Source organism: Equus asinus, chromosome 22 (genome assembly GCF_041296235.1).
Source record: "Equus asinus isolate D_3611 breed Donkey chromosome 22, EquAss-T2T_v2, whole genome shotgun sequence".
Classification (NCBI taxonomy): domain Eukaryota; kingdom Metazoa; phylum Chordata; class Mammalia; order Perissodactyla; family Equidae; genus Equus; species Equus asinus.
This window is the reverse complement of record NC_091811.1, coordinates 59160488-59186871: the sequence shown is the minus strand read 5'-3', so window position 1 is coordinate 59186871 and position 26384 is coordinate 59160488. Positions and strand designations below refer to the sequence as shown.

The 26384-nt window shown below is 37.0% G+C and overlaps 1 protein-coding gene across 20 annotated transcripts in view; it reads left to right on the top strand.

The window, feature by feature from the left end:
• The window catches only part of R3HDM2 (R3H domain containing 2), a 131054-nt gene that overhangs the window by 7028 nt on the left and 97642 nt on the right, over nucleotides 1–26384 (top strand). For 16 of the 20 annotated variants that reach the window (XM_070494940.1, XM_070494934.1, XM_070494938.1 and 13 more), the window contains exon 2: nucleotides 21923–21985. The exons of 1 other annotated variant lie outside the window; for it this stretch is intronic. The gene's annotated coding sequence lies outside the window, so the exon portion shown is untranslated. Of the gene's footprint in view, nucleotides 1–21917; nucleotides 21986–26384 lie in introns of all 20 variants that reach the window. 3 more of the 20 variants (XM_070494941.1, XM_070494925.1, XM_070494933.1) reach the window with 1 other exon arrangement.

Genomic DNA, 26384 nt, shown 5'->3' with positions numbered 1-26384 from the left:
TTTAACTGGCCTTCCTGCCTTAGTCTTGCTCTTTCCAGTCTTTCATTTAGTTCTGTACCCTTCAGCCAAAGAAAACTAAAATCTATTTTCTCATGCTTAAAACCTTTTAATGTTTTCTTGTTCCCACTACAAAGGCTAGGCTTTATTTTTTTAAGTCTGAGTGTCTTACCTCATCTGCCTTATATTTTGCTCTTTTCCATTTGCTTTCAGGGTTAGGCTTCAGCTACAGATGAATTAGTTTTTCCTTCACCCTCCCTGTTCTCTTACCTTGCTGCCTTCAGATATACCATTGTTTCCCCTGAACTCCTCTCCACCTCAAAACAACAAAAACAAAAACCTTCACTGGTTTAGGTATCATGTTCTGGAACCCATTCAGGGCATCCCAAACCTCTCATTTTGCCTGCCTCTTTTGACCCAGTTTCCATGAAGCGTGGTTCCTCTTTGTCTTTACCTTACCATATTTCCCTCTGTACGTTCCATTTTGAGTGTCTGCTCACACTTAAGTTAAATTTGCTAGGATCGTGATTGCTCCTGTGCCAAAAGAGCTCTCTAGAGACAATAAACTAGAATTAGGGAGTCCAGTTTAAGGGCAGTCAAAATAATCCAGGTAAGAAATAGAGTCTGAAGTGGTACTACAAGTGCACAGAGATGAATAGATTCAAGAGATATTTAGGAGGTAGGATTTGTTAGACTTGGAGATGTGTGTGTTTGAGTATAGGGGTGAGTGAGAGGGATAAGCTCTTGGATGACTCCTGGTTTTCTGGGTTCCATACCATGGTGGATGGTGATATCGTTTATGAGTTAGGGAATACAGGAAGTTGCATGTTTGACAATAAAGATGAGGTGTTTGGTTTTGGATTGGTTGAATTTGAGGTACCTGTGGAACCATGTGGAAATGGTTAATAGAACGTTAGATGTATCAGTCTGGAGTTGGAAAGAGAAATCAGGGCTGGAGAGACATTTGGGAGTCAACAGTATATGTGTTGTAGTTGAAGTGATGGATTTGGGTCATTTAAGGATCATATCAAGACTGAAGAGCTGAAGCCTGAGGAGAGAGCTTTGGAGAATACTGACAGTTACAGTGTGGCTGGTGGCACTGGAGCCCTGGAAGAAAATTGAGGAGGCCGGGAAGGTAGATGGAAAACCAATAAAGTGCATATGACAGGATCTTAGGGAAGAGAGTTTCAAGGAGGAGGAAGGCAATCATGTCAGGTGTGGTGGAAATGTCAAGTATGGTAAGGACGGAAAAGAATTTATTGAATTTCACCTTCAAGTCATTAGTGACATCAGTGAGAGCATGGTCTCTGGAGTGATAAGGACAGTGTGTTGGGTTGAGGAATAAATAGGAGGTGGGAAAGAAAAGGCAAATAAGCCCTGTTTTTCCAGATGATTGCAAAGAGGTGGAGACAGAGGACAGTAGTGAGCGAATGTGGGGTTCAAGGAAGAGTTTTTTAAAATGAGCAACTTGAGCATATTTATATATTTAGGGAATGAGCAAGACAGTAGAGAGTAGTGATAATGAAGTCCTTGAGCATGTAGAGAAGATGAAATCCAGAGCAGAGGTAGAATTATTATCTCCTTCATTAAGAAAGAAGAAAAGGTCAAAAAGAGGTGGGGACAAGTGTTTGGTATCTGAAAAAGGAATTTGAGGGAGTGCCTTAATCTTTGTGGTGTAGGAGACATATCCTTTTGGGTTAGGGGCTGATGTGTTTGAGTAAAGAGGGTTGGCAAAATAGGGGCCTTGAGAAGAGAGCCAAGTTTGAATAGCTGTTGAGAGAATGGGGGAGATAGCTGACTAGGGGTTTTGTATAGCTAGGCAGGCAGAGGTAGGGTGAAGTGGTGTAAGGGTGGGAAGTCATTTCAAGCAGATAGAATAGCCTGAGCAAAGACCCAGGAGTATTAAAGAATATGGTATGTATGGAGAGGTAGCAGTATTTTGAATGGCTGGAGAGGATGTGTATACAGCCTGATTTTATGGTTGGCTTTAAGAGCTGTATTAAGGAATTTGGAATATTTTGAGGAAGAGAGGAACCTCTGAAGATTTTAACTGGAGAAATGGAATAATTGTTTTACAAAGACAACTCTGGTAGCAATTTGGAGAAATACTTATAAGGAATTTAGAGTAGACAGAGAGTCACTGGTTAGGAGGCTGTTAGCGTAGTCTATGCAGAAGATGTTGAAATCAGGGCAGACCAGGGTATGCTAGGTAAGAAACAAACCCTAAATCTCAGTAGCTTCAAACAACTGCTTATTTCTCACTTGTACTACATGTCCATCAAGGACAGGTTAGAGACTTCTAGTTATTTAGGGATGAAGGCTGACAGAACAGCTACCATTGGGAACATAGCCACTTGCTTTGCTGGAGGCAAAAATGAGCTCTGGAGATATTGCCCCATTAATTAAATTCTCTGCCTAGAAGTGATTGGAGTGGACAAGAGAGGAGAGGAGCCGAGAAGATGAAATGGATCCAGGAGATGGTGCCACAATTTGAAGATTGGTTAAATGTGGAAGGAGTGGGAAGGAGTTGTGAATACATGACTCTCAGTTTCTGTCTTGGGTGATTGGGTGGTATGTTAACTGAGATAAGGAAAGGGCAAATTTTAGGCATACTTAAATATATGAAGCAAATATTAACAGATGTAAAGGGAAACACAGATAGCAGTGCAATAATAGGGGACTTTAATACCCCACTTTCATCAATGGATAGGTCATCCACACAAAAGTGAAACATTGGCCTTAAATGACACATTAGGCCAGATGGACTTAACAGACATATAGAACATTCCATCCAAAAGCAGCAGAATACACATTCTTCTCAAGTGCACATGGAGCATTCTCCAGGATAGATCATATGTTAGGCCACAAAATAGTCTTAATAAATTTAAGAAGATGGAAATCATATCTAAAATCTTTCCCAACCACAATGGTATGAAACTAGAAATCAATTACAAGAAGAAAACTGGAATATTCACAAATATGTGGAGATTAAACAACATGCTAGTGAACAACCAGTGAGTCAAAGGAGAAATTAAAAGAGAAGTTAAAAAGTACCCAGAGACAAATGAAAATGGAAATGGAACATATAAAATACAAAAACCTGTGGGATGCAGTAAAAGCAATTCTAAAAGGGAATTTCATAGCGATAAATGCCTACATTAAGAAACAAGAAAGATCTAAAATAAACACTTTACCTTTATACCTCAAGGAATTAGAAAAAGAACAAACTGAGTCCAAAATTAGTAGGAGGAAGGAAATGACAAAGATCAGAGCAGAAATAAGTAAAATAGAGACTAAAAATAGAAAAGATGAACAAAACTAAGAACTGTTTTTTTGAAAAGATAAACAAAATAGACAAGCTTTTAGCTAGACTCACCAAGAAAAAAAAGACTCAAAATCAAAAGTGAAATAGGAGACATTGTGACTGATATCACAGAAAAATAAAGGTTCATAAGAGACTACTATGAACAATTGTTTTTCAGCAAATTGGACAACCTACAAGAAATGGATAAATTCCTAGAAACATTCCACCTACCAAGAGTGAATCATGAAGAAACAGAAGATCTGAACAGACCCATTTCTAGTAAAGAGATTGAATCAATAATCAAAAACCTCCCAACAAACAAAAGTCCAGGACCAGATGGCTTCACTGGTGAATTCTACCAAACATTTAATGAAGAATTAATATCAGTCCTTCTCAAACTCTTCCAAAAAATAGAAGAGGAGGGAACACTTCCAAACTCATTTTATGAGGCCAGCATAACCCTGATACCAAAACCAGACGAGGACGTTACAAGAAAAGCAATATCCCTGATGAACATAGATGCAAAAATCCTCAACAAAATATTAGCAAACTGAATTCAACAGTATGTTAAAAGGATCATCCACCATAATTAAGTGGAATTTATTTTAGAGATTCAAGGGTGGTTCAGTATCTGCAAACCAATGTGATACACCACATTAACAAAATAGAGGCTAAAAATCATATCTCAGTAGATGCAGTAAAAGCATTTGAGGACATGGCCCTGTGTCCTAGTGGTTGAGTTTGGAGAGCTCTGCTTCGGCAGCCTGGGTTTGGTTCCTACGCGCAGACCTACACCTCTTGTCGGTGGCCATGCTGTGGCAGTGACTCACATACAGAATAGAGCAAGATTGGCACAGATGTTAGCTCAGGACAAATCTTCCTCAAGCAAAAAGAGGAAGATTGGCAACTGATGTTAGCTCAGGGCAAATCTTCCTCGGAAAAAAAGAAAAAGAAAGAGGTAAAATTAATTAAAAAGAAAAAGAACAAGCAACATCATTTATGATGAAAACTCAACAAAGTCAATATATAGGGAACGTACCTCAGCAAGATAAAGACCATATATTATAAGGTTACAGCTAATGTCATACTCAATGATAAAAAGCTGGGAGCTTTCCTTACCACTTTTATTCAACATAGTATTGGAAGTCCTAACTGGAGCAATTAGGCAAGAAAAAGAAGTAAAAGACATCCAAATTGGAAAGGAAGAAGTAAAACTGTCACTGTTTACAGGTGATATTATTTCTAGAAGACCCTAAACAGCCCACCAAAAAACTGTAAGAACTAATGAATGAATTCAGTAAGTGGCAGGATACAAAATCAATATACAAAAATCAGTTGCTTTTCTATATGCTAATAATGAACTATCGGAGAAACTAAGGAAAACAATCCCATTTACAATTACATGAAAAAGAATGAAATATCTAGGAATAAATTTGAGTAAGGAGGTGAAAGACCTGTACATGACAACTGTAAGACATTGACAAAATAATTTGAAGACATAAATGAAAGCTATTCCATGCTCATGTTTTGGGAGAATTAATATTGCTAAAATGTTCATACTACCCAAAGCAGCCTACAGATTTAATGCAATCCTTATCAAAATTCCAGTGGCATTTTTCACGGAGACAGCACAAACAATCCTAAAGTTTGTGTAGAACCACAAAAAACCCCAAACAGCCAATGCAATTTTGAGAAAGAACAAAACTGGAGTCATCACACTTCCTGATTTCAAACGATAGTACAAAGCTATAGTAATCAAAAGTGTTTGGTATTTGACATAAAAACAGACACATAGATTAATGGGACAGAATAGAGAGCCCAGAAATAAATCCATGCAAATATGGTCAGTTAATTTATGACAGTGGAGCCAAGAATATACAATGGGGAAATGGTAGTGTCTTCAATAAATTGTGTTGGGAAAATTCGACCCATATCTTAACACTATACACAAAAATTAAGTCAAAATGGATACAAGACTTGAACATAAGACCTGGAACCATAAAACTCCTAGAAGAAAACATAGGCAGTAATCTCCGTGACATCTGTCTTGGTGATGATTTTTTGGATTTGGCAACAAAAGCGAAAATAAACAAGTGAGACCACATCAAACTAAAAAAAGCTGCTGCACAGCAAGCAAAACCATCAACAAAATGAAAAGACACCCTACTAAATGGGAGGAAATACTGCAAATCACTTATCTGATAAAGGGTTAATATCCATATAAAACTCATATAACTCAGTAGAAAAAAAATCTGATTAGAAAATTGGCAGAGGAACTGAATAGATATTTTCCCAAAGAAGACATACAGATGGCCAACAGGTATATGACAAGGGAAATGCAAATCAAAACCACAATGAGAGAATGGCTCACATTCTCACACCTTTTGGAATGGCTATCAAAAAGATGAGATAACGAATGTTGGTTAGGATGTGGAGAAAAGGAAACCCTTGTGCACTGATGGTGAGAATGTAAATTGGTACAGTCACTGTGGAAAACAGTATGGAGGTTCCTCAAGAAATTAAAAATAGAACTACCATATCACCCAGCAATCCCACTTCTGGGTATATGTCTGAAGGAAATGAAATCACTTTTAAAGAGACATCTGCATCTCCACATCATTGCAGTATTATTCACAATAGCCAAGACGTGGAAACAACGTAAGTGTCCTGCAACAAATGAATGGATAAAGAAAATATGTTTTTTATATATACAATGGAATATTCTGCAGCCATAAAAAAGAAGGAAATCCTATTTGTAACAACATGGATGGACCTTGAGGACATTAAGCTAGGTGAAACAAGTCAGAGAAAGATATACTATATGATCTCACTTATTATGTGGAATCTAAAGAAAAGAAAAATTGAACTCATAGGTACAGAGAACAGATTGATGGTTGCCAGAGGTGGCGGATAGGGGGTGGGCAAAATGAGTGAAAGTGGACAAAAGGTACAAACTTACAGTTATTAAAAACAAGTTTAGGGATGTAATGTGCAACATGGGGACTATAGTTAATAATACTGTATTGTATATTTGAAAGTTGCTGACAGTAGATCTTCAGAATTCTCATCACAAAGAAAAAAATTTGTAAATATGTCTGGTGATGCATGTTAACTAGACTTTGTGGTGATCATTTTGCAGTGTATACATATGTTGACTCATGTTATACATGTAACTAATATAATGTTATGTCAATTATATCACTAAAAAGCGGGGGCTGGTTTGGAGTTAGTAGGGAGTTCAGTTTTTTTTAGTCTGCTATTGTAGCCATCATCTAGAATTGCTTTTCAGGACACAGCACAACTTACTCTAGGTAGCCAAGAGTGAGTTAATGTTGGTTCTTGTTCTTTTTCACCTCATCTTTTTTATTTGGAAGAATTCCAAACCTATAGAAGAGTTGAGAATGATACAGGGAACATCAGTATGACTTTACCTATATTTATCAAATGTTTTGCCACATTTGTGCTCTCACACTTTCTTTATCCCCTTCCTTCCTTTCCCTCTCTCTCACTACCTCTCTCCCCTTTCCTTCCCTACACATATACACATTTTTTGTGTATTAAGAATTTTTATTACTATATTAGGAAATTACAGACAAGAAACTTCACCCCAAATTTCTTCAGCATATATTGCCTAAGAACAAGGCATTTTCCTGTATTACCACCATACTGTTATCAAACTCATTATCACATTCAAGACATTTTACAGTGATATAATAATTATGTATAGTTTATACTCAAATTTCTTCAATTATCTCAGTAATTGAGGTATTGCTTTATACTTTTCTTCCAGTTTTGGGTTTGATGTTCAAGGATCATGTGTTGAATTTAATTGTCATGCTTTTAGTCTTTTAATTTAGAGCCGTTCTCTTCCCCTTTTTTGTTTTCCACGTCACTGATATTTTTAGAGTCCAGGCTAGTTGTGTCGAAGAATGTTTTACAATTTGGATTTGTCATGATTAGATTCAGGTTAAACATTTTTGACAAGAAGGTGTTGTGTGCTTCTCTGTGCACGTAATGTCACTTTGTCCCATTATTGATGATACTAAGTTTGATCATTTAGTTAAGTTTATGTCAGCTACATTTCTTCTTTGTAAAGGTACCTTTTTTCCTTTGTAATTAAGAAACTGTCTGTGGGATGATACTTTTAAGATTGTGTGACTCTTCTGTTCCTCAGCATTTTACCCAGTGGCATTAACATCCTTCGATGATCCTTGCCTGAGTCAGTTATTACGTGAGTGGTTGCAAAATGTTGCTTCTTTTATTCCTTCATTTACTAGTTGACATTGTTTTATAAGGAAGAGCTTTACTTCTTCCTTTCTTTTGTCTTAGAGGATCACTATAGATTTTGTATTTTTAAAAACTTCTATGTTACAATTCATTGCTGTCAACATTAAAAATACTGACAACGTTCTGTATTAAAAATGCAGCAATTGTCGTAAATTTGGTCAATGGGAGCCCCTTCAAACTGACTTCTGTGTTCTTTGGACATGTCCCAGTCAGGTTTTGAGCACTTCCTTACACTCTGACATAACACGATGTTTTGGGCTCACTTTGTACTTTACTTGCCCCGGACCTGGAATCAATCATTTCTGCAGGGAACCCTGATTCCTTTAGGGGGGAATGGTTCTTTTAAAGGGGAACCACTTCTCATACTTAATTATCTATCTTTTGCTATCATTATGGGATCAGTTATTTCCAGTAAGAAAAAAAAAATAGAATGGATTCCAGATCTAACACCCTTCTCTGTCTTCCTAGATGTACTTGATAATAAAGTGTCTGAATTGAATTATTTCTTAGAATGAAGTGAGTTATAGTCAGCTGTGATTACTTGCCATGGGAGATGGGGTATTGTACAGAAAATGGGCATTGTCTTGGGTTTTTCTCCTAACTTAGTGGTGACATGTGAAGGTGAAAATAAATTTTCGTCCTTCTGCTCATGTAATCCAGGCTTTTTCTTCCTGTGGTGTAGTCACTTAAGAGTTGTTTTCCTCATTGTATCTTCTACTGTCTGAATCAAAATCTCCTTAGATAGGGAAGCTTCTAAACCAGGCCTTTCATACTTTGTGCTTTGACAACCTGAACTTGTGTTCATCTGCATATAGTATATTTTACATATTGGTCTGTGAATACAATCTAGGAAACTGCCATGAAGTTAAGGTGTTTACTGTATTGAACATTTTTGTTGGAGCATGGTTTTATGGCTCCTTATGAGGTCTGATGTTTTAGAAAATCCAAAATAGAATTAGCCTTAGAATTGGGATCTGGTGCACCCCAGTCACTATGGACCAACAACTTGAGAATGACCTGCTCTAGGACTCTACATGAAATGAGACATGTCGGTCCCTTCCACAACAACATTTTGCACTGAAGGTGAAACACATTAAACCTATCTATATCTTCCTTTGATGTGTAGACAGATAAATAAGCTGTAAGGAAAGTGGTGATGCGCTATTTACATGTTCTGTTGAAATATTTAAAGTCTTTCCTATTAACCCTGTGGAAGAAATATTGACTATATTTTTGGAGGGAGGAAGTTGGTCATTTACAGAAGTTTTAGATAATATTTTAATTAACACCATTACTAACCTATCAGTTGATTATATGGCTTATATATTTATTCTTTCATGTGGATGACTGCTTTAAGATTACTTAAGATATTAGCTGCCTGGCAACATAAAAGTACAGTTATTAAAATCAATTGTATGCCTTCCAACTATTTCTATTACTTGGCTAAATTTAGAACCATGTAGAGCTCCTGCAGAATTGAAATCTCTGGGGATTTTAATAGTCAAGACAGACAATATTCAGCCCTTCGGAGTAAGGAAGAAGAAAGGTAGCTTCAAATTAATTTTTGCACTGTCACCCAGACTACTTAATTAAGACGGAGAGTCCAGTGAAAACTCAGAACTGTTCTGAGATTTTTATTTGACTGTTGTGGAAAACTTGTTAAAGCCTAGGCTCTGGGTGTGAAAGGGAGAATTTTTTCCCTCCTAGGTGAATTGCTGGAGGCTATCCACCGTCCTTTCCCCAGTGTCTTCCCAAATTATGCTTGATAAGGACAGTTTGTATACTTCATCTGAGCTAGAGATCTGGTGAGCATTACACTTTGGTACTTGTGGGTGAGTTTTATGACACTGGAATTGTTTTTTTGTTTTTTTTCTGTTTTTTCTCCCCAAATCCCCCCAGTACATAGTTGTATGTTATGGTTGTGGGTCCTTCTAGTTGTGGCCTGTGGGACGCCGCCTGAACGTGGCCTGACGAGTGGTACCATGTCCGCGCCCAGGATCCGAACTGGGGAAACCCTGGGCCACCGAAGCGAAGTGCGCGAACTTAACCACTTGGCCACCAGGCCAGCCCCAACACTGGAATTGTTTTGCATGTGTGTGTATTCAGACTGGTATAGGATATTTTGAGGAGAAACTGAGTTACTCCATGTATATTTAACTGTACATGAAATATGAAAATCTGTTGATGGAATTGGGTAGGACCTCAACATAAGAAATAGCAAGTAAAAGGAGTGGTTATTTTGAGTAACTAATTTAAATATAAGTTAAAGTAGAGTAAGATACATATAGAGTGAATATGATGTGTTTGCTACCTGATTTGGCAATTGGAAATGTAGGACTTTGTTGCTACTATAGTAAGACATTTTAGGGGCACTGGAAAAAATGCCAAAAAAATTATTATAAATCAAGAAAAATTCTTAAAACTGGAATGTATTTTTTTTTCTGACCCTGGATTTATACAAATGGTAAAATGTAAAAAAATTGAAAAACAAATCTACCTATTAGTCTCATTGAATTAAGCTGACATGCTTTTTTCCCCTCCTTTCCTTCCTGCTGGGGCTTCCCATAGGTGAGTTCTAGAAGAGGGGGACCTGTGTTCCTTGGAGAAAAGAGCTAGCCTCAAAGCACTCGATGTTTACTGAGGCACAATGTTATGAAGGAGGTAGTGGGATGATTTTTGTTTTCTTTTTGCTTATCTCTATTTACGAAGAACATGAATTTCTTTTATAACTAGACGGAAAAATCAATTATTTAAAAGGGCTACAAATCAACTCTTAAAACTGGTAAGTCCTCTAATAGACTTGTTCTCCAGCACTCGATTGGTCTCCAGTTCACTGGTGAGTTCTTTGGTTCCTGGGCTTTGTGACTGTTTCACTGGGTAAGCTCTCTTTTTATATTGCAGCTGAAGTTCTTATTAAGTAACTTCAATGTATTTAATCAATCCCTTAGCTAAGAAAATTTCTATTTAAACCTAGTAATGTATAATTCTCTTTCTATGAAAGAGTATAAATATGCCCATTTGAACTCTAGGAGTTTTCCTTAATTTGCTGGAGACCTAGCATTTTGATGTCACCAAAGGGACCCCTGTAAAATTTGAAGAAGACAGTATTAAATGTTTTACTAGAGTAAAGACTTAATTTTAGCATATAGTAGCCTTTGGGGTGACAAGGAAGAATATTGCCTTTTTCCATTGGTCTCAGGATTTTTCAGAGACAACTCGAGTGTTAGATATGGTACTTGGGACCATGAGAAGGCTTAGTATCATTCTAGGACTGTGCGATCAAAAATTTTTTGTATGTTAAAAGACTTTACTGTCTAGTGGCAGAGATAAAACATGAATATTTAATCATCAAAACACCAGCAGATATAATGGATTAGATTCTGTAATATAAACAATGCAGTAGAAGTTAGTTGAGCCTAACTAAATTACAAACAAATACAAAAGAAAAGAAAAATCAATATAGAAAGGGAGGGAAGAGGTAGGAACTGAACTGGGCTTCAAGAAAAGATTGGTATACCAAATTCATTTCAGGGGTCATATTTCAAACATATATATTTTTCTTTTTTTGATATTTGGCTTTTTAAAAAAACTTTATTATGTCAAACATTCAAAAGCAGTGGGAATAGTAAAATGAACCTCCATATGCAGTTATTAGCTTATGGCTAATCCTGTTTCTTCTGTACTCCTGCCACCCCCCTTCCTGATTATTCTGAAGCAAATCTGTGACATATTACTTCATCCATAGACATTTTGGTATATATCTCTAAAAAATAAGGACTTTAAAAGACGAAACCATTTGTACATCTAAAATAATTGACAATAACTCCTTAATATTAAGTACCTGGTGTTCATATTTCCCTGATTGTATCATAATTTTTAAAATAGCCTGTGTGTTTAAAATAGGACCCAAATAAAGTCTGTACCTTAGTTGGTCAATATATATTTAAAATCTCTTAATCTAAAAGATTTTCCCTCCCTCTTTTTTTTCTTTGCAGTTTATTTCTTGAAGAAACTAGGTCATCTGTTCAGTAGTTTCCCACAGATGGATTTAGTGATTGACATCATAATGGTGTCATCTAACATGTTTCTCTGTCCCCTGTATTTTCTTCAAATTGGCAGTTATGTCTAGAGGCTCGATCAGATTCAAATTTGAAGTTTTTGGCTAGAATACTTTATAGTTGACTTTCATTAGGAGGAGGTGTGTGATGTCTGTTACTCTCATTTTTATGATGTCAGCAGCCATTGATGATCATTGTCTATATCCCTTCGTTGAACTTTATTAGAGGTTACTAAATGGTGATATTCAAATTCTATCATTTCTTTTTTTTCTTTTTTTTTTTGGTGAGGAAGATTGTCTCTGAGCTAACATCTTTGTCAGTCTTCCTCTATTTTATATGTGGGATGCTGCCACGGCTTGATGAACAGTATGTGGGTCTGCACCTGGGATCCGAACCCGTGAACCCCAGGCTGCTGTCGTGGAGCTTGTGGACTTAACCAGTAGCCACCGGGCCGACCCTGTATCATTTCTTAATTTGTTTTAGCTGGAATACTTTTATAAAGAGATACCTCCCTTGATCACCGATTTGGTTACTCTGACGTACAACTTGTGCAGGAAAGTCGAGACAAATTCTTGAGTCTTTCTTTTAATGAAGAGGTATTACCATTTTCAAAATAGTTCGTTCACTAATATCCTGCAAAAGTGACTGATAAGGCTTTTTAAAATTGTCATTATCAATTTTCCAATTTAAGCATATTTATGTGTTTCAACCAATTTCAGTTTTATCCTTATTGATGTCTCATTGATTGTTTCAACTTGGCAAATGGGAATCTGCTCAAGTTGGCTGCAATGTCTTTTTGTTGTGATCCTATCATTCTTTGATAGTTTCTTTGTTTTCTGGCTGACATGATGTTCTCACATCATCCATTACATTTCCATTCCTGGGCATGGATCAGCCATTGCCCCTAAAACCCTGTTTCCTTTATGGGGAAAAGATTTTTAGAGACCACAGTCTGGGTGCAAGAGGTACTCATTTGCTTAGTGGTTTGGTCATTGTTTCTTGCCATTTTCAGTAAACAAGCCTAGGAAATAAAGTGACGTTTTAAAAAAAATGCTTTGCTTTTTTTTTTGGTGAGGAAGATTGGCCCTGAGCTAACATCTGTTGCCAATCTTCCTTTTTTTTTTTTCTCCCCAAAGCTCCAGTACATTGTTGTATATCCTACTTGTAGGTCATTCTTGTTCTTCTATGTGGGATGCCACCACAGCATGGTTTGATGACCAGTGCTAGGTCTGCACCCAGTATTGGAACTGGCAAACCCTGGGCTGGCGAAGTGGACTACGTGTACTTAACCACTCGGCCATGGGCCGGCCCCTTTTTTTTTTTTTAAAGAAAGTATATCATGGGGCTGGCCCTGTGGCCGAGTGGTTAAGTTTGTGCCCTCTGCTTCAGGGGCCCAGGGTTTTGCCATTTTGAATCCTGGGCGTGGACATGGCACCACTTGTCAGGCCATACTGAGGCGGCATCCCACATGCCACAACCAGAAGGACCTATGACTGAAAAATACACAACTATGTACCGGGGGGCTTTGGGGAGAAAAAGAAAAAATAAAAAAAAAAAAAAAAGTGTATCACAAGTTCATATTAATATTTCCAATTAAGGTCAGGACTATAGATTTTCTGTTTACTGTCTTCAATCTTACAGAGATTGGCATTTTTCAAATTACAAAAATAATTGTAAGAAATTTAAATAATTCAAAAGTATGTAAGGTAAAAGATAAAGATCCTGACCCTGCCCCAGAATCATTAGTTAACCACTGAACGCAAAGGCTTGCTTACTTCAGAGGCTTCATGGTGGCAGCTCTTATTCTCTGTCAGTTATAGATATCTGCTTTAGGCGGTATTGAACATATAGTTGAAAATTAGGGATTGATATCTTTTGAGACTAGAGAAAAAATGAGAAGTTATTCCTTATGTGAAATGAAGATTCTTAGAGATTTTTAGATTTACTTTTTGGATTGGCATTACATTTACATGGTTCAAAATTCTAAGGATAGAAAAAAGTAGCGTGAAGTTTTCTTGCTCCTATAACCCACGTCATTCAATTCCTCTTTCCAGAGGCAATTAATATTACCAGTTTTTGTGCATTCTGTGTACTTTTAATCATAAAATATACATACACATGTAGACATGTATATATATTCTTTTTCTTCCTTATTAGAAAAATGATTCTGTCTTGCTCTTTTCACTTAGTGATATAACTTGTAAGTACGTCAAGAATTTCCTTATTCTTCATGTCTTCAGAGTCTTATGGGATGTGTTTATGTATTGCTTATTTTATCACTCTCTTGTTAAAGGACATTTTGATTTTTTCCCAGTCTTTTGCAGTTACAAACAGTGCTGCATGAATAATCTTGTATGTATGTCATTTTGCATATTTGGAATAATTGTTAAGATAAATTTCTAAAGGCATATACTTTTGTAATTTTTATAGATATTGTAAAATTGCCTTCCAAAAATATATGGAGTTTACATTTCTACCAGCAGTTGATTCAAGATTTGAGAGAGAGGATTTAGTCATGGTGCATATATACAAAATAACCAATTTGAAGTTGTTTCATCCCTGAGTGGAGCACTGAGCATTGCGTTGCATTTTAGCCTCGTTCATTCAACACACCATTAATTGAGTGCCTATGAGTGTGATCTTCGCTCTCCGCTGTAAGCAAATATAGTGGAGTAACTCTACCTAAGCTATCAGGGAAGGCTTTCTGGAGGAGCAGAGCCTTGAAGAGCAAGTAGGGCAGGGGAAATTCTAGATTAGCAGTTCTCAAACTTTTTGGTCTCTGACCTTTTAACTCTTTTAAAAATTATTACAGACTCTAAAGAACTTTTATTTATGTGGATTATATTTACTGTATTAGAAATTAAAACTAAGAAAATATTTAAATATTTATTAATTCATTAAAATAATAAGCTCTTTACATATTAATATATAACTTTTTTAAAACAAAAAATTTAGTGAGAAGTAGGAGGGATAGAGTTTTACATTTTTGCAGATCTCTTTAGTGTCTGGTTCAATAGAAGACAGCTGGATTCTCATATCTGCATCTGCATTCATTCTGTTACAATATGTCATTTTGGTTGAAATATATGAAGAAAATTCAGCCTCAGAGATATGTAGTTGGAAAAGAGAGGAATATTTTAATAACTTGTTCAGGTAATTATGAATGTTCTTTGATACTATATCCAAACTCAACAAGTGGTTATTTCCTGAAAGTTACTTGCAATGTAGAATCTGAAACCATGTTAATGAATTTTTGTACTTGGTGACATTAAAATCATTTATCTGTCTTGTACATTGAATGGCTCTTTTACCCGTGTATGATTTTTGAAACATCTTGAATTGGTTAATTGGAAAATAATGGTTCACTGAGTTATGCAGATTTTCCAAATGTTTGACATAGTTCATTATACAACTAAAAAAAATCACATTCATTAATATCACCACCATTTCATCAGGAAAGTCTTAAAGTATTCAGAAGCTGTCAAGCTCACAGCAGATACACGTTTTCAAAATTCTGATTTTAGCTTAAAAGCTTCAATTTTATCACTGGCAAGAAATACTATCATCATTTGTTTTCTTTCCTAACAGGCTCACTTTGTTCTTTTTATTTTATTTTATTTTTTTGAGGAAGATTAGCCCTGAGCTAACATCTGTGCCCATCTTCCTCTATTTTATGTGGGACACCTACCACAGCATGGCTTGATAAGCGGTGCTTAGGTCTATGCCCAGGATCCGAACCGGTGAACCTGTGCTGCTGAAGCGGAATGCACGAACTTAACCGCTGCACCACCAGCCTGGCCCCTCGTTCATTTTTGTGAAAAATATTGCCTCATACCCAAGTCTGAATAACCGTAGTTTGCCTGTCACTTGCTTCCTCAAGAAATAATAGTATTTCATGAAAAAAGTGGTTCAGCTTGCAGCTCAGTTGCTTTTCCTTGAGATTATTACTGTACTTTGATATGCAGCAGAAGTGCTTTATGCTTACTTTCCATTTTGTCACTTAGAATATTAAAAAGACATGTACTCAAGGGTGGAAATTTAATAAAATTATTAATTTTTACTGCTTTATCAAGGACATTTGTGAGTAAAATTTATTGTTCTTTTTTAAACTGCAAATGTGGGGTGATGAAAAATATGTTACTCATACAGTTTGATGCCCCTGCCGTCATTTATGCAAAGGCACTAGCAGTTAGACCTACATTGCTTTTGTCACCATGGTGAAAAAGGCAAATAACATCTTAGTGTTATTATGAAAAATAACATTTTGTTATTCTAAAAATAGTTTGACCTTGTAGACCTCCTGAGACCATACTTCGAGAACTGCTGTTCTAGATAGAGGGTGCATTATATATCCAGAGATACTGAAGTGAGAAAAAGCATAGCTTTCTAGGTCAACTACAAGTAATTTGTTATGGAACGCAGGATGTGTGGAGAGAGAGAAGAGGTAGCCAGGGGCCAGATAATAAAGGAACTTAAGTACCCTGCTCAGGGGTGCAGAATTTATCTATAGGCAGTGGGGAGTCTTTGAAGGATTTTAAGGAGGGATGTGTGTGTATAGTAGGGCTGTGGGTGGATGATGCCGTCATATTTGTGTTTTTCAAAGATCACCCTTATCACAGTGTAAGGAGGCTGGTGGAAAATGGTGAGGTCCTAAACTAAGGGACTGACTTGGCCATAGAGCCACAGAGGTCCAGGCTGTACAGACCAGTGCAGGGATTAGAGCATGTCCTTCCTAAAACAGAAGTGAGCCTAGCAGCATCTTGTTGGTTGGCTGGATGGGCAGGAGCACAACCAGCTGCTTATATCATCATGTCAGTTAGAAGCTGTCCCTGCAAATACTCTTGTTTAGGCAGTTTTTTTCTGTAAGTAAACCTAATCGAATACCAGAAATGCTCTAGAAGCTCGTTTGCAAAAATGGCTTCCAAAGATAATCACTATTCTGATTTCTGTTACCATAGATTAGTTTTATCAGTTTTTGATTTTCATATTAATAGAATCATACAGTTAGTATATACTCCGCATGTATCTTTTTTTGTTCAACATTGTCTTTGAGATTCATGAATGTAGTTGCATATAGCAGTGGTTTGTTCTTTATCATTGCTATGTAATATTCCATTGTCTGACTATACCGTAAGTTTTCCATTGAGTTGTTTCCAGTTTTGGACTATAATGAATAATACTGCTATGAATGTTTTTTTAAATTTAATTTAATTTTAATTTTTTTTTAAAGATTTTATTTTTTTTCCTTTTTCTCCCCAAAGCCCCCCAGTACATAGTTGTATATTCTTCGTTGTGGGTCCTTTTCGTTGTGGCATATGGGACGCTGCCTCAGCGTGGTTTGATGAGCAGTGCCATGTCCGCACCCAGGATTCGAACCAACGAATCACTGGGCCGCCTGCAGCGGAACGTGCGAACTTAACCACTTGGCCACGGGGCCAGCCCCTGCTATGAACGTTTTTGTACGTGGCTTTTCATAGACATAAGCACTCACTTGTGTAGGTTATATACCCAGGAGTGGAATTGCTAGTTCATGGGATGTGTATATGTTTAAGTACTACCAGTTTTCCAAAGTGCTTGTATTAATTTATTCTCTTGCCAGCAATGTATGAGAGTTCTGGTTGTGCTATATCTTTGACTACCCTTAGTATTGTCAATCCTTTTAATTTTAAGTGGTCTGTTGGGAGTGCAGTGATGCCTTTTGTGGTTTTAATTTGCATTTCCCTGATGACCATTGATGTGGAATATCTTTTAATATGCATACTGGCCTTTGAAGTATCCTCTTTTGTGAAGTACCTGTTCAACTCTTGCCCATTTTAAAAATTGCTTTGTCTTTTTCTTTTTTTTCTTTCTGCTTTTTCTCCCCAAATTCCCCCAGTACATAGTTGTATATTTTAGTTGTGGGTCCTTTTAGTTGTGGCATGTGGGACTCCTTCTCAGCCTAGCCTGACGAGCAGTGCCATGTCCGCATCCAGGAACCGAACCAGTGAAACCTTGGGCGGCCAAAGCGGAGTGCTCAAACCCAACCACTTAGCCACAGGGCCGGCTCCTTTTTCTTATTGAATTGTAGAAATTCTTTGTACATTTTGCATGAGTCCTTTGTGGGATATATATATTGGCATATATCTTCTCCAGGTATTTACCATTGAGACAGATGCAGGAACAAATTGATTAATCTGAGTTTTTTATTGGAATTCTATGGCATATGTCTTATCAAAGGAGGGTAGTCCTGCATATTATTCTTGAGAGATTCCAGTTTCCTTACATGATGGGAATGGACGTTGCTGATTTTGTGTGGGTCACTATTAATGTTTTGAATTAGTCTCAGCTGATTGTGTGTGTTCTGTTATCTATTGCTGTGGACCAAGCCACCCTTAGTGGCTTATAATAACTATTTATTTGCTTATGATTAAGTGGGCTGGCAATTTGGGCAGTGCTCATCTGTCTTGTCTTGCCTCTATTCCACATGGTACCTGCTGGGCTCACTCATGTGTTTGTGTTCACTTGGCAGATTGGCTAGGTGAAGTTGTGCCTGGATAGTCTCACTCCAACATTGTCCAGCATTGGGCTGGAGCTGCCATCCAGGGTGCTATGGCCTCTCCTGCAGGCTGTCTTGACTTCCTTGCATGGTGTCTAGGTTCCAAGAGGGCGAGAGTGGAAGGTCTCTTAAGGCCTGGGCTCAGAAATTGAGCAGTATCATTCATACTGCATATTATTGGATAAAGCAAGTCATGAGGCCAGCTCAGATTCAGGGGGTGGGGAAAGGAACTCTACTTCTTGATGGGGATTGCTGCAAATAATTTATCGCCATGTTTAATCTATAACAGTGGGCATCGTTCTTCCTTGTTCCTCTTTCTCTTTCCCTCTCTCTCTCTCTTTCTCTCTTTCTTCCTCCCTTCCTCCCTCCCTTCTGTTTAAATGTAGTGGATAGTTTGTGGTTTTTTTGTAATTGCCTGACTTGTATTTCTTCTTGAAGTTCATCTTAGAACAAAGCTTACTGGGTTAAAGGATGTCTTCTGAGATTACTTGGTGTGGCCAAGGATTAGATATTTTCAAGTCCTGACATTGCAACTGTTTTCCAAATTACCGTAATAATATCAAACATCTGTTAATGCTGAAGCAATTTCTTCCCCAGGTGGTTTTGATCTTTTTAAATCCTTTTTTAAAGAATTGGTAATTGCTGAGGGTTAACACTCCGGTCCTTTTATGGGCTCTGTTCCCCGCTCCTCCATGTCTTGTTAGTCACCCAGAGTTACTAATAGGCGCCTGAAATGACAGGTTTTTAAAAAAATTTTCCAAAGATGCTCAATGAAGTCAGGAAGGGAAAGGCTTCATAGCAGGAGAAGGTGTCTGGATTGCAGTTGTCCTGAGTAGACAGTGTTTTTATATGTGAAATAAACAAGAGTCTTGGGCAAGGTGGAGATGTCAGTGACCTGTCAGCCCGTCGGGATGAATCAGCTGAAGTCCTAGATGAGGTGACAGTGTCAGCACAATGAGCCCCTTGCCCTGAGTTTATTGGGCCTCTCACTAAGGTAGCTGTCATAGCCCTTATTTTAGAGAAAAGTCAGAGTCATTGTTCAAGATTCAGCTGACTTTAAACATTATTTATTTTGGAAGGGGAAGGTCACTTTCAGTATAGGAGCACCATGGGAAGTGACATGCGGCTGTTCTTCAGATTATAGCCATTTTGGTGTGCCCAAGTGTTACAGTTGTTAAGATCCAGGTGACTAGAGGCTATTCTCCTTTTCCAAGTAAGTTTAATTAATTGCCTGGGGTCCCAGATAAGTAGATTTGTTAACTGTAGTTTCTGATTTATCTATTGCCCAAACCCAGTGATAATTTGATAGGAATAGGAACTCAAAGGTGGCATTTTATTGCAAAAGATGGATGTTGGCTGCTAAATGCAGCTGATTAGAAGGCTAGGACAAAAGTATCTGTTTTTATGGTGACAGGGTCATTATTAAGGCTTTATAGAATGCACCACTAGTCAGATGGCTGAACTGAATCTTCCCACTCCTGTGAGGTTATCTTTAAGGCATTTGGAGTGCTTCACAGATCTCTCATCGACCGTGATTCTTTCACAGGCATTTGCAGCTTGGGTCAGTTTAGCCTGGTTGTTCTGGGCTGTGAGGCACTGCTCACTACAATGCTGGTAGCCAGATCTTTGGCAGTTGCTGCTGCCACAGACCCAGAGAACAGTGTTGCCGGATAGAATTGCCATCTTATTTTCTGAGTGCACATTTTACCTTCTGAGGAAGGATGGGAGCTTTTGGTGAATACAAGGCAAGTTGTTAGAATGAGCAAGAGAATGCAGGGTTTTGACAGCTGGGCCATCTTATTGGCTGTACAAGTAAGTTTTAAAAAACCTAAGTTTGCTTCAGAAGTGGTACTTAGCTTTGTAAATGAATCAAACAATTAGAAAATGGTTTCAGTGCTTATTATATGTCAGGCACTGTTTGGCACTGGAGGTATGGATATGAATAAGACACGAAAAATTTCTGCCCTCAAAGAGCTTACATTCTTGTTTGAAAAAATAGACAATTTTCAAATAAATAAATAAGACAATTACAGATTATGATAAGTGCTGTGAAGGAAATAGATGTGATGATGTGATTGAGAGTCCTGGAGAAGGGGATATATCAGATTGGGTGGTCAGGGAAGACCACTTCGTAGTGACATGAAGTATTACTTGAAAGGAGGCAGAACAGCATTTCCTTGATGGGAGAGAAGTGTTCTAGGCAAGATGAACCACAAATACAAAGGCCTGGTGAAGAGTATGTGGTTTGGTGTGTTCAAGAATAGGCAGGGGCCAGATTTTGTAGGGCTCTATAGCCCTTGCTTGGGATGATGGGAAGCCATTGTTTGGAGGAAGCTGGTTGAGCAAGAAACCTGAATGATCTGATTTACATTTTTAAAAGACCACTCGTACTTCTCTGGGGAGAACAGTAGAGGCCCAGAGTGGAATTAGAGAGACTAGTTAAGAGGGTGTTGCATTTTATTAAAAAACTGCAAGGTGGATGGGGGTTGTAGAGGGTGGACAACAGAAAGGAACTGAACTTCTTTTAGAAAGTATTCCACTTTTAATTTTGTTAAGATTACAAATAGGCCAAGAAAACCATCACAGCAATAAGTACTAGTGTGTGCTTTGAATTATGCTGCTCCTGATTCTCTGACTCAGAGTTGGGGAAGTGATCTCTTGGTGTGGCAAGCCTCTCAGTGTGAACCCTCTGTGCCCGCTTAAAAATCAGACGCTACTGGGCATGGCTTGAGGGGCTGTGAGCAAAGGCAACTAGTAATTTCTTTGCATAGGGGAGAACAAGGCATTTCCTGGTAAGAAATTAACCATACAAGCAATGTTTCAGGATCAGGGTTGGTAGTGAAAAGAGGAAGGGCAATATCCTCTACCCATGCCTGGCAACCCTAACCAAGCTTCCACACATCTCTGATGCCAGAGCCCTGAGGTCTAGGGGCTCTGAAGAAACTAGAAGAGCTTTTTCGTAGAAATCTTAATATGATATTGGGAAGGCAGATGTTAGTGATGTGATATTCATGGGATGGTGTAAAACAAAATGATGAGTTAGGGATACTCCTCACTTCAGCGTAGAACACAGTGGGGTTGGGTATTTTGAGGGCTTCCAAGAACACAGACTGGCTTGGGTATATTAAGGGTTCCAGTGGTGGCACTCAGCACTCAGGGTTCCTAAGGTGGATTAAGCAGCAGCCAGCCTTCAGACTCCTGTAATAGCAATAATAATAATAATAATAATAATAATAAATACTGCAGTTGGGGTGAGGATATATTAAATTTTGTGTTTGCAGTATTTATTTCTACTCGAAAAATTCTGTCTCTGGCCTCTCTTAACTTTTGCTTCTCACCTACTAAGAGAGATTCTAGACCTCTTAGCTCAGTTTCTAGATCTATTTTGTAAAAGGATGATGGGTAAAAAAATAGCTGAAGAATTTCTAGGAGTAAAAACTGGAGGATTAATTTATATTAGAAAGTGGACTGAGAACTGCTTGTAGGGGATCAATAGAGGGGAAAGAGCCAAATGAGCAGAGTGTTTTATTGTGAAGTAAGAGTAGGGATGTATGTAGAGGGTTCAGGACGAGCATATGGTTATGAGAAACATTGTGAGCAAAAGGAATTGGGAAAGAAGATATTAAGGAGCTGCTGTGGATTTTGAAATAGATCTCTTTATTTTGAGAGTGTCAATATATTAAGATTTAAATTGCTTTTAACTTACTTTTGGTTTTTTTTTTTTTTTTTTTTTGAGGTTAGACTTGTTTCTTATATGTGATGCCATTCCAGCACTGGACTCATGGAGGCTGAACATTTATGCAGGTAATAATAGGTAACGTTTGTGGAGAACTTTTTATGTGCAGACAACAAACTTAGTGCTGTACTTGTATTCTCATTTAATCCTCTCACAACCTCATGAGGTTGCAAATGTTATTGTACCTATTTAATAGATGAAGAAATTGAGACATTGAGAGTCCACCAAGATTGAGTTCAGCTGAATTAAAAAATAAAGTCTCCTGCTGTAGTGGAAGTGAGAGATGATGGTAGCTTGGGTTAGATAATGTCATTCCTCACCTGGCATAAATATCATGAATGTAAAGTGGTTTGGACTGATTAAACTTCACCCCCATTTCCATAACTTTCTCCCACTAGTGAATGCATCATACTTTTGTTTGTCTTTAAAACAGTGGACATACTTTTTGGTAAAGAAAAATCCAGCGTAGGGTTTTAACCTTAAAACTTATCTAATTTTTTAGAAAGTAGATAAAAAGTTTTGAAATAGTTTAAATTTATTTGAGTAAATATCTACAAAAGGTAAATATCTATAACTAGGAAATTCTTAAGAGGTGATTAATATAGATAATAGGAGTCTTTTTGTTAATTTTGTCACACTTGAGATATTGTTCACAGGTATTTTTAGCTTTTAGGAACCTTATTAGGGTTTCTTGTAGGACCTTTCTTGGTGTATCTAAATGCTTATTTACAGATCACGTTAACCGTAGTACTTGCCAGAAGTGGGAGAGTTTCTAGCACTACTGACTGAAGATCAGTCAAAAATGATTGAGCATCTCCGAAATTATAATGTAGGTTAATGGAAGTATTTTTAAGTTTATAAAAATACAAATTTATATGCTACTTTCAGTGGTCCCCATGTTTAATTTTGCCAGGTGTTGTCTGTACATTCAGCAGTAAAGTAAAACTGCTTTTTATTACCACCTTATCAGTGATTGAGTGGTGAGCATGAGTATGTTGCCCTATTTCCCCTTTGCCTATCTTTTTCAAAAAAGAGCTTAATTGAGGTACAATTGACTGTACATATTAAATAAATAAACTATACATAGTAAAAGTGTACAATTTGTTAAGTTTTAACATCTGTGTTCATCCATGAAACTATCACCACAATCAAGATATTAGATGTATTCGTCACCCCCACAAATTTCCTTATCCCTATTTGTAATCCTTCCCCTAACCTTCATGATCTCCAGGCCACTGCTTATCAACTTTCTGTCACTATAGAATAGTTTACATTGTCTAGAGTTTTATATAAATGGAATTGTAAAGTGTATACTTACATTTATTTATTTTTGGTTTGGTTTTCTTTACTAAGCATAATTATTTGGAAGTCCATCTATATTGTTGCATGTATCAATAGGTTATTCCTTTTTATTGCTGAGTTGCAATCTCTTTTATAGCTATAACACAATTTATTTATCCATTCATTTGCTGATGCACATTTGGGTTGATCCAGCTTTTGGCAATTACAATAAAGCTATGCTATGAGTATTTGTGTACAAATCTTTGTATGAACATACACTTTTTTCCCTCCAAGTGGATTTCTTTTTTTTAATTGAAGTGAAATTCATATAACATATAATTAACAATTTTAAATTATACAGTTCAGTGGCTTTTAGTGTATTTACAATGTTATGTAACCAGTAACTCTCTCCGGTTTCAAAACTTTTTCATCATTCCATAAACCACCCCAAATCCATTAAGTAATCACTCCCTATTCCCCTGTACACCCTATCACCTGGTACCTTCTAATCTGCTTTCTGTCTCCATGGATTTACCTAGTCTGGATATGTCATATAAAAGGAATCAGACAATATATGACCTTTCGCATCTGCTTCATTCATTTAGTGTAATGTTTTCGAAGTTCAACCAAGTTGTAGCATGTACCAGTACTTTGTTCCTTTTTATGGCTGACTAATATTCCATTGTGTGGATATATCACATTTTGTTTATCCATTCATCCATTGGTGGAGATCTGATTTGTTTACACTTTTTGGATACTATGAATAATGCTGCTATAAATATTTATGTACAAGTTTTTGCGTGGGCATATGTTTTCATTTCTCTTGGGTATATACATAGGGGTGCAATTGCTGGATCATATGGTAACTCTGTCTTTAACATTTTAAGGAACTGTCAAACTGCTTCCAAAGTGGCTGCACTATTTTACATTCCCATCAGTAGTGTATGAGGGTCCCCATTTGTCTACCCTCACCAAACTTCTTATTGTCTGTGTTTCTGATTCTTGCCATCCTAGTGGGTGTCACATAGTATCTCCTGGTTTTGATTTGCATTTCCCTGATGACAGAATGATATTGAGCATCTTTTCATGTACTTGTTGTCCCTTTATATATCCTTTTTGGTGAAATGTATACTTAAATCCTTTGCTTTTTAAAAAATTGGATAACTTGTCTTTTTATTATTTATTTTATTTTATTTGTTTTGTGAGGTAGATTGGCCTAGAGCTAACATCTGTTGCCAATCGTCCTCCTTTTGCTTGAGGAAGACGGTCCCTAAGCTAACATCTGTGCCCATCTTCCTCTGTTTTGCACATGGGATGCTGCTACAGCATGGCTTGATGAGCAGTGTGTAGGTCCATGCCCAGGATCTGAACCCATGAGCCCTGGGGTGCCAAAGCAGAGTGTGCAAACCTAACCACTGTGTCACTGGGACCACCCCAAATAACTTGTCTTTTTATTATTGAGTTGTAAGAGTTCTTTTTTCTGGATACAAGCACTTTATTCGATACATGATTTGCAAGTATTTTTTCCCATTCTATGAGTTGTCTTTTCACTTTCTTGATGGTTTTGCTTAAGACAACAGTTTTAAGTTTGATGAAGTCCACCTGATCTATTTTTTCTTTTGTTGCTTATACTTTTAGTGTCATGTCTGAGAAGGTTTTGCCTAGCCCTAGGCCACAGAGATTTATTCCAGTGTTTTCTTTTAAGAGTTTTATAGTTTTAGATGTTAACATTTAGGCCTGTGATCTATTTTGAGTTAATTTTTGTGTATGATGTAAGCTATGATTCAAATTTTATTTTTTTATGCATAGATATCTACTTGTTCAAGCACCATTTGTTGCAAAGACTATCCTTGGCCTATTTGATTGCCTTGGCACACTTGTAGAAAATGAGTTGACCATAAATGTAAGGGTTTATCTCTGGGCTTTCAATTCTGTTTCACTATGACACTGTTTTGATTACTATAGTTTTCTGTGGTAAGTTGAAATTGAGAAATATGAGTCCTCCAGTTTTGTTCTTGTTTGTCAAGATTGTGTTGTTTATTCTAGGTGCCTTGCATTTCCATGTGAATTTTAGAAGCAGTTTGCCAGTTTCTGCAAAAAGCCCAGCTAGGATTTTGGTAGGGATTGCATTGAATCTGTAACTCAATTTTGGGAGTGTACCATCTTAGCAGTATGAAGTCTTCCAATCCATTAACATGGGATATCTTCCCCTTATTTAGATCTTCTTTAATTTCGATCAGTAATAGTTTGTGGTTTTCAATATACAAGTCTTACACTTTTTTTAAAATGCTACTCCATTACACTTCTTTTGTTAAGTTTATACCTAAGTATTTATTTTTTTTTGTTACTATTGTGAATGTTGTTTCCCCACAATTTCATATTTGGATTGTTTTTTGCTTATATATAAAAATACAGTTAGATTGAAATCATATTAAGCATCTTTTCTAACCATAATGCTGTGAAACTAGAAGTCAACTACAAGAAAAAAGCTGGGAAAGTGACGAATTTGTGAAGACTAAACAACATGCTACTTGAACAACCAATGGATCATTGAAGAAATTAAAGGAGAAATCAAAAAATATCTGGAGACAAATGAAAATGAAAACACACCATAAGAACTCATGGGATGCAGCATAAGCAGTCTTAAGTGGGAAATTTCCTAGCAATATGGGCCTACCTTAACAAATAAGAAAAATTGCAAATAAGAAATATGAATACTGTCATATTCAACACAGTACTGGAGGTTTTGGCCAGAGCAGTTAGGCAAGAAAAAGAAATAAGCAGTATCCAAATTGGCAATGAAGAAGTGAAACTCTTGCTATTTGCAGATGACATGATTTTATATATAGAAAACCCTAAAGAAACCATCAGAAAACTATTAGAAATAATCCACAACTACAGCAAAGTTTCAGGGTACAAAACAAACTTACAAAAATCATTGCATTTCTATACTCTAATAACAAACTAACAGAGAAGTCAAGAACACAATCCCATTTACAGTGGCAACAAAAAGAATAAAATAGCTAGGAATAAATTTAACCAAGGAGGTGAAAGACATATACAGTGAAAACTATAAGACATTATTGAAAGAAATCAATGATACATAAAGAAATGGGAAGATATTCCATGCATATGGATTAGAAGAATAAACATTGTTAGAATGTTCATCTATGTAAAGCAATCTAC